This window comes from Theropithecus gelada, chromosome 13 (genome assembly GCF_003255815.1).
Source record: "Theropithecus gelada isolate Dixy chromosome 13, Tgel_1.0, whole genome shotgun sequence".
Lineage (NCBI taxonomy): Eukaryota > Metazoa > Chordata > Mammalia > Primates > Cercopithecidae > Theropithecus > Theropithecus gelada.
The window spans coordinates 70559821-70575389 of NC_037681.1; the positions used below are offsets into that span (position 1 = coordinate 70559821).

At 35.1% G+C, this 15569-nt stretch overlaps 1 protein-coding gene across 20 annotated transcripts in view; it reads right to left on the reverse strand.

The window, feature by feature from the left end:
- The window catches only part of NRXN1 (neurexin 1), a 1133364-nt gene that overhangs the window by 56966 nt on the left and 1060829 nt on the right, over positions 1-15569 (reverse strand). The gene's annotated exons all lie outside the window — the stretch shown is intronic.

Here is a 15569-nt window from a genome sequence, read left to right on the forward strand (position 1 = left end):
TCTTAGGCTTTTTTTTTTTTTTTGCCAATTACAACGGTTCCTCTTTAAAGACAATTTAAGTCCCAATAAATATGTCATTTTATCAATCATTAAAAATAAAAACAAGCACCAAAAGATGCACATCCTGTTTCCCAAAGCCTGAAGAACGAATTATTATTCAATGATGAAAATATGTACTTATTTGCTGCCTTTTCTCTGAAATTTACAATAGCTATTTGGTAAGCAAGGACTACACATCTGGAATACCATATGGAAATATATCCCCAAATACATCTGTTTTCAGTGATCATACTGTAATAACAGATATGTTTACACACTTCTTCAATGTAACTGGGATGATTATATATACAGTCTGACAGGGTAGGCTATAAGTGATGAGACCAGTGTGTGTTTCAAATGACAGTATCATGGAGATTTTTTTTTAAAGCTCAAAAGTAGCATAAAACAATCTTCAGGAATAAAATTTCTAGAAGAAAAAGTACCCTAGCCACCCTGGCACTTTTATTGCTTTTCATTGCCCAGTTTTCCTGCTATTCATGCATTTGAAAGAATTAATTCTAACATCTTTTAGAGTCAGGCAACACTATTTAGGAAAAAAAAGTGTATCAGAATTAACATTGATAGGTGTGCCTCATAAGTAAAGCTTACGAGTTGTAGAATGCTGAAATTCCAAAGCTCAATTTGTCTTGGCAACTATTTTTTAAACTAAACACATTCCTGAAAGATTGAACCCTGTCGAGTTTCTCTGCAAATTTCTTTCATTCAGTATTGACTATCAGGAAATAATAAAGCATTTTTCAAGATTTTTAAAATAGATGTTGTCATGTGTTCTTTCTATTTATTCAGACTATTCAATAATAACATAATTCTCAACAAACTTTATTCTTAAATGATATTATGACTCAGAGCACCTGTCATCAAAAAGAAAATAAGAAGAAAACATCAACACTAAACCTATTCATTACAGCACTGTAATAGCCCCAAACTAGAAACCACCTTAATCACTGATAGTAAACTGATTAAACTATGATATAGCCTTACAGGTGAAATACTCGTCATCTGTAAAATACAATGTGGTAAATCATATGTCCTTATATGAAGAGATTTGTCAGATACATTGGAATGAAAATTAAACCCATAAAATTTAAATTGTGTATAGGCTATCCTTACACAACACATGCATGTATACACACACAAATGGCTGCATATGCAGAAGAATTTTTTTTTTTTTTTTGAGATGGAGTCTTGCTCTCTCAACCAGGCTGGAGTGCAGTGGTGGGATCTAGGCTCACTGCAACCTCTGCCTCCCAGGTTCAAGAGATTCTTCTGCCTCAGCCTCCTGAGTAGCTGGGATTACAGGTGAGTGCCACCACGCCCAGATAGGTTTTTTTTTTTTTTTTTTTGTATTTTTATTAGAAATGGGGTTTCACCATGTTGGCCTGGTGGATCTCAAACTCCTGATCGCAAGTGATCCGCCCACTTTGGCCTCCCAAAGTACTAGGATTATAGGCATGAGCAACCCTGCCCGACCTACAGGAAATTTCTGTAAGGACATAAATTATCAGTTAATAGTGGCCAAATAGTGGCTACATCTGAGGAGAGAGACTGAGTTCAAAGGTAGGACTGAGACATAGTTTTATTAGGTATCATTTTATACATTTTGTTCAAGTCTATGGTTTACTTTTCTAATTTAAAATTAACTAATTAAAATAATGTTACTGATGTTCATTAAGGTTTAGAATAACATGACTGGTAGATGTTTTCAGGGAAAATCTTGAGGAAAGGAGGGAAGATAGAGGGAAGGGTATGTGGCCTGCTTTTTTTCACATAAAGAAAATAGTGTAGGTGTGAGCAAGAAGGTAATTGTAAAATAAAGCTTCTGGCAATCTTAGCTGAAGACCTTCACATCTCACGTCAACCTGAAGTTCTTTTATCTCTGAACGCAAATAATAATACAGACATGGATTAAGAGATTTACAATTTAGAGTGACGATTCACCCAAATTTTGTCTGATTCTTTGAGGCATGAACGTAAAGGGCTGAGAAGTAAATGATTTGTATATTTACCCAGACTTGGGCAAATTAACCTCTCCAAGCCTTAGTTTTTTCAGCTGGATGCAATTAGCAAAAAGTGGCCGAGCTAAACTTGAATTTCAGTTTAGGGTATTGTTCATTGCTGCTTCAAAGGCAAAATAACATCCATATTTTTATCAGTAAGGGTGTAGGGCTAAAGACAAAACAAATTTTCACGTTTCCTCCCCAGAAACAGCTTATGTTGTCCAAAACTCAAAACTTGGCTGACAGATTCTATTGCTGGCTCTTGTTGTTATTCAGATTCTTGTAACTTTAAGAGATACAAACCGCCTCCCCCCCAAAAAAAAAATGAATTGGCCAAATTAAGTCAAAGCTTATAATTTGAATAATTTAAGGGTTTGGGAGTTTTACATAACACTGCTATAAATCAGTGGTTTGGAATGGTGATTTTGCTCCACCCCACCCCCCAGGGAACATTTGACAATGTTTGGTGACATTTTTGGTTGTCAAAACTGGAGGGTGCTAGCAGCATCTCGTGGATAGTGGCCAAGGATGCTGCTAATCTTGCTATAATGTACAGGACAGTCCCTATCACAAATAATTATTTGGACCCAAACGTCAACAGCGCTGAGATAGAGAAACCATGTTCTAAATGCTAAACTTTTCTACCTTCTTTCCAAAAGATTTAAAAATATATATTCTGTATTGTGAAGCATGTATTTGTAAAGTGGCAAGATTTAGATGGAGAAGAGAGGGGGACCAAGGACCAAGCCCTGGGTTTCTCCAATTTTAATAAGTTACAGAAAAGAGGAAAAAACAGCAAATGAGGATGAAGCGACGGGAGGACAACTCAAAGGATGGTGATGTAGAAGTTAGTGGTAAAAGTATGTTAGTAAAGAGATTAGGGTCAATTTGTTGAAATATTGTGATAGGACAAGTTATCTGTTCTTTACAGGTTTTTAAAAATAATTAAACAAAGTGAGATATTAACCTAATTGAAATTAACAATACAAATACTTGAAGTCTTTATTGCTCTGCATGATATCTGTATTTTTAAAGGTATGGCCAGAAAATGTAGTGGGGCGGTGGCTCACCTGTAATACCAGCACTTTGGGAGGCTGAGTCGAGCGGATCACGAGGTCAGGAGATCAACACCATCCTGGCCAATATGGTGAAACCCCATCTCTACTAAAAATACGAAAATTAGCTGGGTGTGGTGGCTGGCGCCTGTAATCCCAGCTACTTGGGAGGCTGAGCCAGGAGAATTGCTTGAACCAGGGAGTCAGAGGTTGCAGTGAGCTAAGATTGCGTCACTGCACTCCAGCCTGGCGACAGAGTGAGACTCCGTCCCCACAAAAAAAGAAAATGTATTAATTACAGGGATCACAGGAGGACTAGCTAAGGAAATATATAAAGGAGAGGAAACTTCTGTAACCCTCAAATTATAATTCTTAGGCTACTTTCTCTACAAAGGTGACCTTGTAAGCAAGAAAGTGAATAAATCCTATCTTCGACCATCCCACACCACAGCTTGCATGGGAGGCAGAGTGCCACCCTCTCCCCTTAGAAACTACGTCTGCAGTTCTTGTCTTCAGCCTCTCACCAAGTCTCTCTATCCATAGATAAGGTTTCTGAAAACAGAGTTTCCAGGACTAACTTCAGGTGCTTTTCCTTCTGTGACTCCTCTAATGCTAATCCCCAGGTGTTCAGGGTTAGTGCAGCAAGGATCAAAGACAGCCAGTTGAAGCACTAGGACGCTGGAGCAGCTTTAAGCAAAACGAATGCCTTTGTTGCAAAGGAAATGTTGGAAATGTCACAGAAAAATAGCTGGGGGAGGGAGGGCAGAGGAGAGGGAGAAAGAGAGAGAGAGACAGAGAGAGAGAGAGAGAGAGAGAGAGAGAGAGAGAGAGCCATAAAAAGAAAAGAGAGGTCATGATCATAAAAGATGGCCACAAACCCATGGATATTATTACAAACTCTGTGGTGTGGGGGAACACTACATGTCACAATTCTCTTAAAACTAGATAGATTTTTACAACTTGAATAGTCCAACTCCATTTTAGAGATGGTGGATTTTAATGTAGAGAGGTTAAATAATTTGTTTTAAATTTTAAGTGAAAGTGACATTCTTTACCATTCAAAGCAATCAGTGAACCTAATACTGGCAAATTTCAAGGTGCTTTCAAAAATCATCATAGATATCAACCAGGATAAGACTTAGGGGAAGGGGGTCGAGTGTGGTGGCTCATGCTTGTAATCTCAGCTCTTTGGGAGGCCAAGGCAGGTGGATCACAAGTTCAGGAGTTCGAGACCAGCCTGGCCAACATGGTGAAACCCTGTCTCTACTAAAAATTCCAAACTTAGCCAGACGTGGTGGCATGTGCCTGTAATCTCAACTACTTGAGAGGCTGAGGCAGGATAATTTTTTGAACCCAGGAGGTGGAGGTTGCAGTTAAGTCAAGATCATGCTACCGAAATCCAGGCTGGGTGACAGACCAAGATTCAAACAAACAAACAAACAAACAAAAACTTAGGGGGAGGGAAAAAGTTGACGTTCAATAAGAGATAGCAAAAATCTCCAAAGCCTTCTCTTTCCCATGTTGATGCTGTATTAAGGCACGGAAAGCCTTTGCTATCAGGGAGAGGAAGTATTATCCTCCAAAATATTCCAATGAGTATTTATAGGTTATGAAATACAAAAGAAGAAGCCTTGAGTATTCTCCTTTCAGAAGAATTTAAGTGGCTGCTGAAGTTTTGTTTTGTGTTTTTTTTTTTTTTAAATACAAACTCTCATCTCTATTTGCACTACAGTTGGGATGAATAGGATACATGGATGACTGTCAAAAGACATATGTCAGAAAGTAAACTCCAGGTGAGAGGAGCCATAGCATAGGGAAATATTTTGGACTGTTTTCAGTTTTTAAGAGACGGGAAAAATAGAAGTGGTGGAAAATCCAAGCAGATTATCCTAGGTTTTTATTATTTTTCCTTTTTCTCTTTATAATGGAAGCACTACTTTGAGACCATGGAGTACCATTAAACTTCTATTAACTATTAATTTAATATTTGCAAGTATGGATTAGAGATAGGAAGGAAATTAATGTCCAAGTGAGTAAAATTCCACAGTCTTATATTTTTTCTTCTGCTACTGTATTCTTGTAGGTTTCGTTTTTCTTACACTGGTTGTTTATCCAGGTACATATGGTTTTTAAAAAGCAAAAAGAAACAAAACACCTATGGCCCCAGGCAATCTTTTCATTAACATCATATCCTGAAAATTATTATGCTAATGTTAAAAATAAATAAATTGGGACACAGAGGGATTAAATAACATATATATCCATGAAGCTAGCAATTGAAAGTCTATGACTACATTTTGAATGTTCTCTCCAAATCAGAACTAGTGCTCTAGAATAGTTGTTCTTAAAATTTATTAAGCATAAGAACCAAAAAGGAACACGTTAAACATCCAGATTTCTGGGCTCTTCCCTGGAGACCGATTCCCACTCTAACTTAGATGTATTACAAGAGTCTGCATTGTTAACAAACATTCCATCTTCCATACTTTAAGAACCTTGGGATCATATTGGAATTTCAGCTTTTGAATTCTTCTTTAGGAAAAGCCATATCAACAAGATTTCTAATGAATAGAAATGGGATGCTTAAAAATAAATAAATAAAAAGGTAAGTTTTTAGTAGTAGTTGTTTACCAAGAGAGAAATTGGAACAGATAATAGCTTCAGAGCAGAGAGGAAAAATGCAGATTACTTAGAGCCATCCATAAAGGGATAGTTTCCCATATTGAATTTTATAAAGTATGAAATATTTTAATTGAAAATATTTTTGAGCTAGGAACATTAATGTGCATAGAAGAAATGTACAAATCATAGCATTTAGAATAGGATGACCCTGTTGAACCTACAAATAGGGCACTTGGCTGAATTGGTTCCTACCTCACTGCTGCAATTAGAAACCATGAATGTGCAGATCTACAGGCAGTGCCATTTTGTATATGCTCGAAAATAATTTATTTTGGGAGGGGTTTTCATAGGATGGGTTTCTAGACCTCTAAAGAGAGGTAAAGTTTCCTTTATAAGATGAGAACCTACTGAAGTCAGATCAAAACCTTCCCAACTGCTTGACAATAAATCTACCCAGAGAAAAGTCATCAGCCATTTCATGTGAAATGATGACTCATGAAAATGAAATAGTACACTGTACAGAAATCTTCTATTTGTAGTTTTTCTCCTAGCTGACTTCTAGGTTGGAAAGCTTAAGGTCAAAGATTAATGGTGCCAAAACATGCTCATTTTAGGCTAATCTCTAGATTTCCTACTGCCAGTCTGTAACCAGTTTTTAAATTTTCTGAGCTTTTTGCAGGCTATATATTTCTTTTACTTTGACAGAAGGATGACATATTGTTCACTTGGATCCAACCTCAAGACCCAAAGGATAAGGTTAATAAGGAACTGAATCTTTCAGGACAATGCATTTTACCAAACATTAGTCAGTGGCTAAATATTTTTAGTAACTGATTGATGAAAGCATTAATCAAAAAACCATAGTCCATGGAGAAGTCCATTATAAGAAATTAAGGAAAATTAGAGAAAAGGAAAAATGAAGAGTAGGGAGGGAAGAGAGAAAAGAATAAAAGGAAAAATGAACATAAAACTTAACATGTAGTTGAGGCACAACAATGGACGACTATACGAGAAACTTTGGTTTGTCGTGAATATAGCTTGTCAGACGTTATCAAGCGTAAATCCTCTTCCTCCCCACTTTCCCCACTCTTGATAATAAGCCAAGCAATAATATTTTATGCAACAAGAATGACTTAAATAAGACACCTATGCAGAAGGCCACAGAAGACTTCATAACCCTATGTATGAACATAAGCATATGTACATACAGAGTCCACATGGAGTGAATGTCGCCTATTAACAAAACTGTGAAATCTGAGTTTGAAACAAAGCTCAGCTTCGACTGAATATATTTAAAAATCAGTGAACAGAAGATATTTTCATATGTACACTTACATAAATACAGCATTCCAAGGGAAAATTCCAGTATCAGATGCACGTATTTAATGAAGACTCAATATTTTATAGCCAGGTTTTCCAAAGTCAGGTTGCTTAAGATCTAGGGTACTTATTAAAAATGCAAAGCGTCTGGATACACGCTGATCTACGGAATTATAATTTTCAGGGATGAGAGTGAAAATCTGTATGTATAACACGTACTCCAGGTGATCCTGACTTTGTTTTAGACCTTATTTGAGATACACACTCTCCAAAGTACATAAGGTCAAGAACCAGATTCTTCTCCAACCATCCCCTGCCGATAATCACACCAGACTTGGACATGCCGGGTCATCCAATTCAATTATTAAACACAATGTCTTTCATTTGGACAGAGAGAAGATTGATAAATCTAGAAAAAGATTATGAATGATGAGATGAATAGATTATCAATAGATTTCATGGAACAGGTTGCATTCAATTTGGGCCTTGAATGATGGTAGAGTTCATTATTTTAGCAAAGGCATTGAGGTATAAAGTGCTTTTCTTTAAAATTGTTAGTATTTATTATTAAAATGATAAACTTCTTTATCTTTTCAGCTGGAGGGTTTAGCAATGCTTCCAGCACATATGAAATCATCAATAGCTATTAGTTGAATTAGTAAATTATGACAACAAAAAAGTAAATCTATTTTTAAAAATCACTCAAAATCCCACCACCTTGACAAAACTTTACATGATTTTTGTTGATGATGCTGTTGTTTTGATTTTTATTTCAAAGTCTTCATTTCTTATTTGTATAGATAATTTTAAAAAGTTATAGTAATAAAGATATAATTTTCTTTGGTTTTACAAGTTATATAATGGCACATACATTTTCCATCTTGATTTAGAATATTCATAATTATTCTAGTAGCAAAAGAATAATAAATCAAATGGATGTATTGTAATGTACATACCTATTTTGTGTTTTTTAGATAATGGACGCATTTCTATTCTGCATTTCTGCTTTGTAAATAACACTTTTCTTCCTTTGTATTTTTCTCATAATATAAATGACCATAAATGAGATTACTGGACTAAAGACATAGTGTTTTTAGAGATCTTGAAACAACCTGTCAAACTACTTTTCAAAAGACTTGTTCTAATTTTCACATTGTCTCAAGTATGCTATGTTCTGTAACATCTTTATTGGCATGAACATGCTGTCTTTTCTATCTGGGGATGCCCTTTTCCCATTTAAATAAAAAATTTTGGTAAACTCCTACACATTGTTTTGTACCAAGCTCAAATGCTATTCTTTCTTGCAGCCTTTCCAAATCCTCTAGGAAGAGTTAGTCATTATTTCCATTGTGTTTCCATAGTACTTTGTAATAATGCTATTTGGGGCACTTATTCAAATAGCTCTGTGTTTGTTACAGTTTGTATATTTCTTTTCTTTTTTCTAGATTATTACCAACTCAAGGGATGAGCTGCAGTCCACTTCATGTTTGGAACGTCAGCTTCTAGCACAGGGGCTGGTTATATTAGACATTCAATAAATGCTTGTTAAGCAAATGAGGAATAAATGGATAAATGTCAACGTGATACTCAAGTCAAAACCTGTGGCTGTATGTTGGGTAAAAACGCTTTCTTTCCTTAAGTCCTTTACAGGTTACTTAGTAATAGGAACATTTATATTTTTATACATCTTTTAAATTATATTTTTATATTTTTTACATGTATATATTTTGTAGGTCTACATTTTTAATACCTTTGCTGATGACTTTCAGGCTTAGATAGCACGATTCTGTGATATGCTGTGAATCGGATCTTTGAGCTGTGAATCGGATCTTTGAGTCCTTTAGATAATGACTTTTAGGTATTCTGGAATCAGAAAATGTCTCTTTCTAGTTCATACAGAAACAACTTTTATTAATTAAGTGTTAGGACTAGTAAATAAGATTAGAAATCACCTGTGGAGAACACAGCATGTACATGGTCCCACTGTAGATGGAATAAATGTTTTAAAATAACTGCTGATAAATTATTTAACAAAATAAAATCAATAATTATTCTAACATATATCACTGTGCATTTTGTTGCATTTTTACATATATTCTCTCATTTTATCTTTACCAAAACTGGTAAGAAATACAAAGACTGGACACTGTGGCTCCTTCCTGTATTTTGGGAGGCTGAGGCAGGAGGATTACTTGAGGCCAAGAGTTTGAGACCAGCCTGGGCAACATAGTGAGGTCTCATTTCCATGAAATTTTTTTTAAAAAATTATCTAGGTGTGGTAGTGCAGCACCTGTAGTCTCAGCTACTCAGGAAGCTGAAGTGGGAAGATCACTTGAGCCTAAGAGGCCAAGGCTGCAGTGAGCCATGATCATGGCACTGCACTCCAGTCTGGTCAATAGAGTGACACCTGGTTTCAAAAAAAAAAAAAAAAATCAGAAACAGCAAATACAGACCAAGCAAGTATACCATAAATGTAATTTGAAAGATAAGTAATCTAACACATAGAAATGTGGCTAGCAAGTGGAAAAATCAGAACCAGAATTCATGTATTTTGAACCACATTTTAGCCTTCATTCTAGTAAAGTCACTAGATCCAACTGAATTTTGCTAATTTCAAACTGAGAAAATGAGATCTGATGTCGTATAAACTAAACTGGTGTTTTAAAAACAAACAAAATTATCTAGCAATAAAAACACTTTTTCCAAAATAATGCTTACGAATAATTCCATAGAAAAAAACAATATCAGAGGACTCATATTGAGGTGAGTGGCCAGTGAAGGGGAGCTGCTTTCTCTCTTCTTTTATGGCTCTTGGTAGTTCCTAGAGCTTACATTCAGGAAAGCACTGTGTTGGGCCATTTCTTTACTTAGTCATTCAGTCATTAATATATCTTACAGCTTAACTAGGTACAAAGAATTGTGGAAAAGATAAATATAAGACAAAGTCCTTTGAGAACACACACACACATACACACACACACACACACACACACACACACACGTGTATTATAAATGCCACAGAAGTTATATTGCATAGTAGTAAGCATTCTGAAAGAGCTGAGAAGAATGATGTCTAGTCCCATACCCCGGATTGAGTTCCACATGTCCACCTAAAGACACACGGATTCTGTTTCTTATTTGGTGACTTGGTACAAACCATTTAATCTGCCTGTTTGGGCATCCTTTCCTGAGAAATGAAAGTGATCAATGTTGCCAATCCAATGCATGTAATATGTGACTATAGGGAGGGCATAACTTAGTGGAGAGAATGGGGCAGTGAAATCAGACAGATCTGGTTTTTCAGCCTTGGCACTTAGATTTAGCTAGTTAGTTCAACTTCTCTAAGTCACAGCCGTTTCACTCAGAAAATGAGAGTAACAGCAATATATACCTTTCAAATATTTCCATAAGGTATAAATAAAATATAACACTTAGCAGAGAAACTAGCACAGATTTGATGGTCAATAAATAGGAGAAATCCTTATTAACTATTAACATGAAGAAGTTATATCTAGGATTTGCATAGACTATTTCAATTCTATGATTCAATAAATTTTATTTTTGACATAACTCATTCACCATGGAAGAAATTAGCGTTCTATATTTAATGAAGACCTAAGGCTTTGGCTTGGTAAATACTATTCTTAGAATTTTTTCCTTTTCAAACTGTATAGATTCATGTGAATCCTGGGAAAGATGCTTTTATTTTGCAGTGCACTAGATTTTGCTTGCACTCTTTAGAAAATGTTAGGCTTTATTTCAGTCATCATTTTTGTATAAACTCCAGTCAGATCAAGCAAAAACAATGAAGTCATTAGTGTGCATTGACTTTAGTCACTTCTTTAAATGTTACATTAATTGCTTTAGATTCTCTACTTCCACTGTGACAAGCAAGACGAATGGAGTTTACCTGCAGGACACACCACCAGGCACCTTCCCAGCAAGCTGGCTACAACCTCATCTGCCCCTTTTCACTTAAGAAGGCATACTGTCATGCAAATGAGTGAGAATGATAACATAGACAAAATCTCGAATCTACATTGCTTGATATTTAAAAACAAACAAAAAAATATTCACTCACTTTGGAAGTTAAACCATTATTAGCAATACTGACAACACATTTCACATTCGACTGGGCCATAGCAATAGTAACAATTTTATGGTACAGAATCACTTCATGGTATGACGGAAGGAAATGTACTTCATTTGTGGAATAATTAAAAGCCCATCCTTTCTGTGAAGAAAATGCTTTATACTCTAAAGACCACTACCATGAATTAATAAAAAAATCCAGTATCACAAATTGTAGGCAACCTAAAAGAAGGTTAACTTAATAATATGTTACTTCGATCTAAATGAAGTGATAAATTGGCCAGAAACTCAGATGCCACAGGACACATGTGCTACATAAATAATCACATAAATAATATAGCATTTCTCTGAAGCATTGATTCTCAAATTTTGGCATTAGATCTTATTTTCACTGTTAAAAACAATTGAAGACTCCAAAGACATACATATTATTTAGGTAGATTACGTATGTGGATATTTACTTTATTCGAAATTAAAGGTGATAAAAGTTAAATAATTTAACTCATTTAAAAATAACAATAAACCCATTAATATTAACATAAATTTAAAAAGTAACCACATTTTAAAAAACATACATTTTTTGAAGAAAATAATACTGTTTTACATTTTTGCAAATCTTTTCAATATCTCTTAAAATAGAAGACTGGGGCTGATATTTGCTTCTGCATCCAATTTATTGCAGTATTTCATATCATGTAGTCTCTGAAAAATTCCACTGTATCCTTATGAAACAATGAGAATGAAAACGGTAAATAAAGTATTTTCTTTTTTTGTTGACATATAATAACTACATATTTATGAGACACAGAATGATATTTTGATACATGTATACAACGTGTAGTAATCAAATCAGTGTAATTAGCATATCCGTAATCTCAAAGATTTCTCATATCTTTGTTTTAGGAACATTCAAAGTTCTTTCTTCTAGCTTTTTGAAAATATACATTAGGTTGGGCATGGTCGCTCACAACTATAATTTCAGCACTTTGGGAGGCCGAGGTAGGTGGCTTGCTTGAGCCCAGGAGTTTGAGACCAGGCTGGGCAACATGGCAAAATCCCATCTCCACAAAAAATACAAAAATTAGCCAGGTAGGGTGGTGCACACCTGTAGTTCCAGTTACTTGGGAGGCTAAAGTGGGAGGACCACCTGAGCTGGGGAGGTTGAGGCTGCAGTGAGCCACTGCATTCCAGCTTGGGTGACAGAGTGAGAAAAAAAAAAGAAAATATACACTAAATTATTATTAACCATATTTACCATAATACCAGCACTTTGGGAGGCCGAGGTGGGCAGATCACGAGGTCAGGAGATCGAGACCATCCTGGCTGACATGGTGAAACCTTATCTCTACTAAAAATACAAAATTTAGCTGGGCGTTGTGGCATGCACCTGTAATCCCAGCTACTTGGGAGGCTGAGGCAGGAGAATCACTTGAACCCTGGAGGCGGAGGTTGGAGGCAGAGGTTGCAGTGAGCCGAGATCGTGCCACTGCACTCCAGTCTGGGTGACTGAGTGAGACTCCATTTCAAAACAAAAAACAAAAAACAAAACAAAACTAAACTAAACAAAACAAAACATATTTACACTACAGTGCTATAGAACACTATCACTTACTCCTCTTTATCTAATTGTAATTTTGTATCTGTTAGCCAACTTCTCCCTATTCTCACTTCCCCCTTTACCTTTCCCAGCCTACAATTCTGCTATTTCAATGAGCTAAATTTTCTTAGCTCCCACATATGAGTGAGAATATGCAGTAAAATTTTAGTATTATTTTGAAAATAATTTTGACCTCACTGAAAAGGTCTTACAACATTCCTTTCCCCTCCTCATCCTTGGCCCACAAGACTTCTAGACCATATTTTGAGAAACACTGCTCTAATGTTTTTATAATATTTAGAGCATACATTGTTTATTTTTTTTGTGTCTAATTTACATATATGTCATATTTTTGTTTCCCTATTTGAAATTTTCCTGATGGAGAACATCATCACAAACCTTAGGTATTACTTTACAGCATGTGGTAAGCCTGCCTGGAACCATAGTATACATCAACATGTAACACTGATTAACTTACACATTGATAGACTGAAGCCCATAGTGTCTTATGGTCCCTTTAAAGACCTTTAAAGTATGTGATATAGTAGTATTTGCATAGTTTGTCAAATTTTGAGCCCATTATGTCAACATTCTATCTAAATAGAAGGATGAGTTAATCATACCTAAATTTATTCTAGATGAAACAAAGTTTATTTTTTCTTTTCTTTTTTTTTTTTTTGGCAGCAGATGTGACTTTTGGAAGAGAAACTAGAAGTCTAGAGAAGTTATTATTACACATTTTTTTCCTATAGAATTTATCCTAACATATTAGGCAGTATTTTAAGGTCTAATCAATGTATATATTTAGTTGTAATTTCACAATTACAAAACAATTGAAAGCAAAATACGAAAATAAATATCAGTATGAATTGATTAGAAGCTATAGTTTCATATGTCTATGAGTGGAACAAAAAAAGTAACAAATATTATTTTTATGTGGTCTACTGCCAAATCAGATCCTTTGAAATATACCCACTTAGTAACTTGGAAATGAAACATTTATACATTCATCCCTGCTGAATTGTTGCAAAATGTGATGGTTGGGAAAATACATATTGAAGAGTGAAACTGTCCTCCTAAATTAAACGTTTTATTACATAATAAATAAATTCTTTGATTCTTTGAAAATGGTTCTATTATCTCCTAATCTAGGAAACCCACAGAGAAAGACTTACTATTACCTTGGTAATCAGACAACTATTTTGACTATTCTATCAGAAAAAAAACAAAACAAAACTGTATATACTGAAAAGAGGGCTCTTTTCTGCTAAAATCTGGTAAACAAAATAGCTGCTAGACTGGGAAACAAAAAGAGGGTTCACAGATCTGAGTTGACTCTTCCTTTGTCATGAGTCATAGGACAGCAGATATACCAGTTGTCTTTGGCTTTCAAAAGAGGTTTACATTATCTAAACTCATGGCTGAATCACAAAGTACATGGCCAGAAGACTTAATGACTTAGTAACAGAGTTCTCTTAGACATTTTACCCTCCTTAAACTAATTTTGGTCTTGACACAGTTAGCTATAAAAAAAAAAAAAAAAAAAAAAAAAAAAGCCCTGAGGCCTGCCTATTTACCTGTGAGCACTGAGAATGAATTGAATTATCACCGTACAAATAAATTTGGGAGGCAAGATAATGGGAGGGAAAAGAGATGATTAATATTTGAACTGTAAAGCGTATATGTCTGAAATTTAATTATGAACAAATGTGCATTGATGCAATTACGTACAATTACATAGCAGAGTTAAGTAAGAAATCTAAATTAACCAAATTGCAAACGCTATAAGTAAACTTACAACAAATTATTTTAAATATTAAAACTCTCATCAATTGAAAACTATATCCAACAGAAATCAGGTAGGAATTTCTACCATCTGTTCATATGCATGTACAGTGGGAATCTGAAGCATTTCCCAGCACAATGTGGCAGCCAGACTCTAGATTATTCCATTTGAGTTCTGAGTAACTGTAATAGTATGCTATTTTAAGCTTATGAATGCCAAGATTGTTTAATTCTTAATAAGCTGATAGGTAACTCTTAACTGCATGATGAAAATCCAAGTCCAAAGCCTTTTGTACCACTTGACTATAAAAAAGCAAATAAAGGACTCACATTTCTGGTTCAGGTTGCAATATACCAAGTGAAACCTTGGGGTCTTTAGGCTAAGGATCTTTACTTGAAAATCACTGTTATATACCTTATTAAATTTCCATGTCAAAAAGATCAAAGAAGTGATTCAACAAACATGTATTGGGTCTACTAAGTGGCAGGTCTGTTTCAGACTCTGCAGATGCAGTAGTAGCAAATGTGACAACAAGGTTCTAAGTGGGTCCATCTTCTATTTGAAGACAGTCAGAAAACCGACAGCCAACCAACAAACCAGTCAATGCCCTCCAGGGAAAGACCATGAGGAGCATACCTTTACTTGAACAAGTGAGTTTATTGATTGTTGTAGCAACGAAGAACACACACCACAGGGAGCCATGAAGTATCTTAGTAAGATACTAAGTAAGGGCATTAGTAAAAGCTTATTAAAAATAATTTGGGCTTATTAACTCATTCTGGGGAGGGTTTAAGGAAACAGGACTTTGTTCTGGATTGGATGCTGCCAGAAAGTGGAAGCAATTCTAGTATTGGACAGCTCAATGAATCTTATCTATAGCAAGAGCAGACTAGAGTGAGAATAAAGTTACAATTGGTAGGAAAGTAGTATTCATTCAATTTAATCAAAAGATGGTTTGACATTTTGTGGGTTATATAGTGACACCAATTTTTATCTGTTTTTTTTTTTTTTTTTTTTTTTTTTTTTTTTTTTTTTTTTTT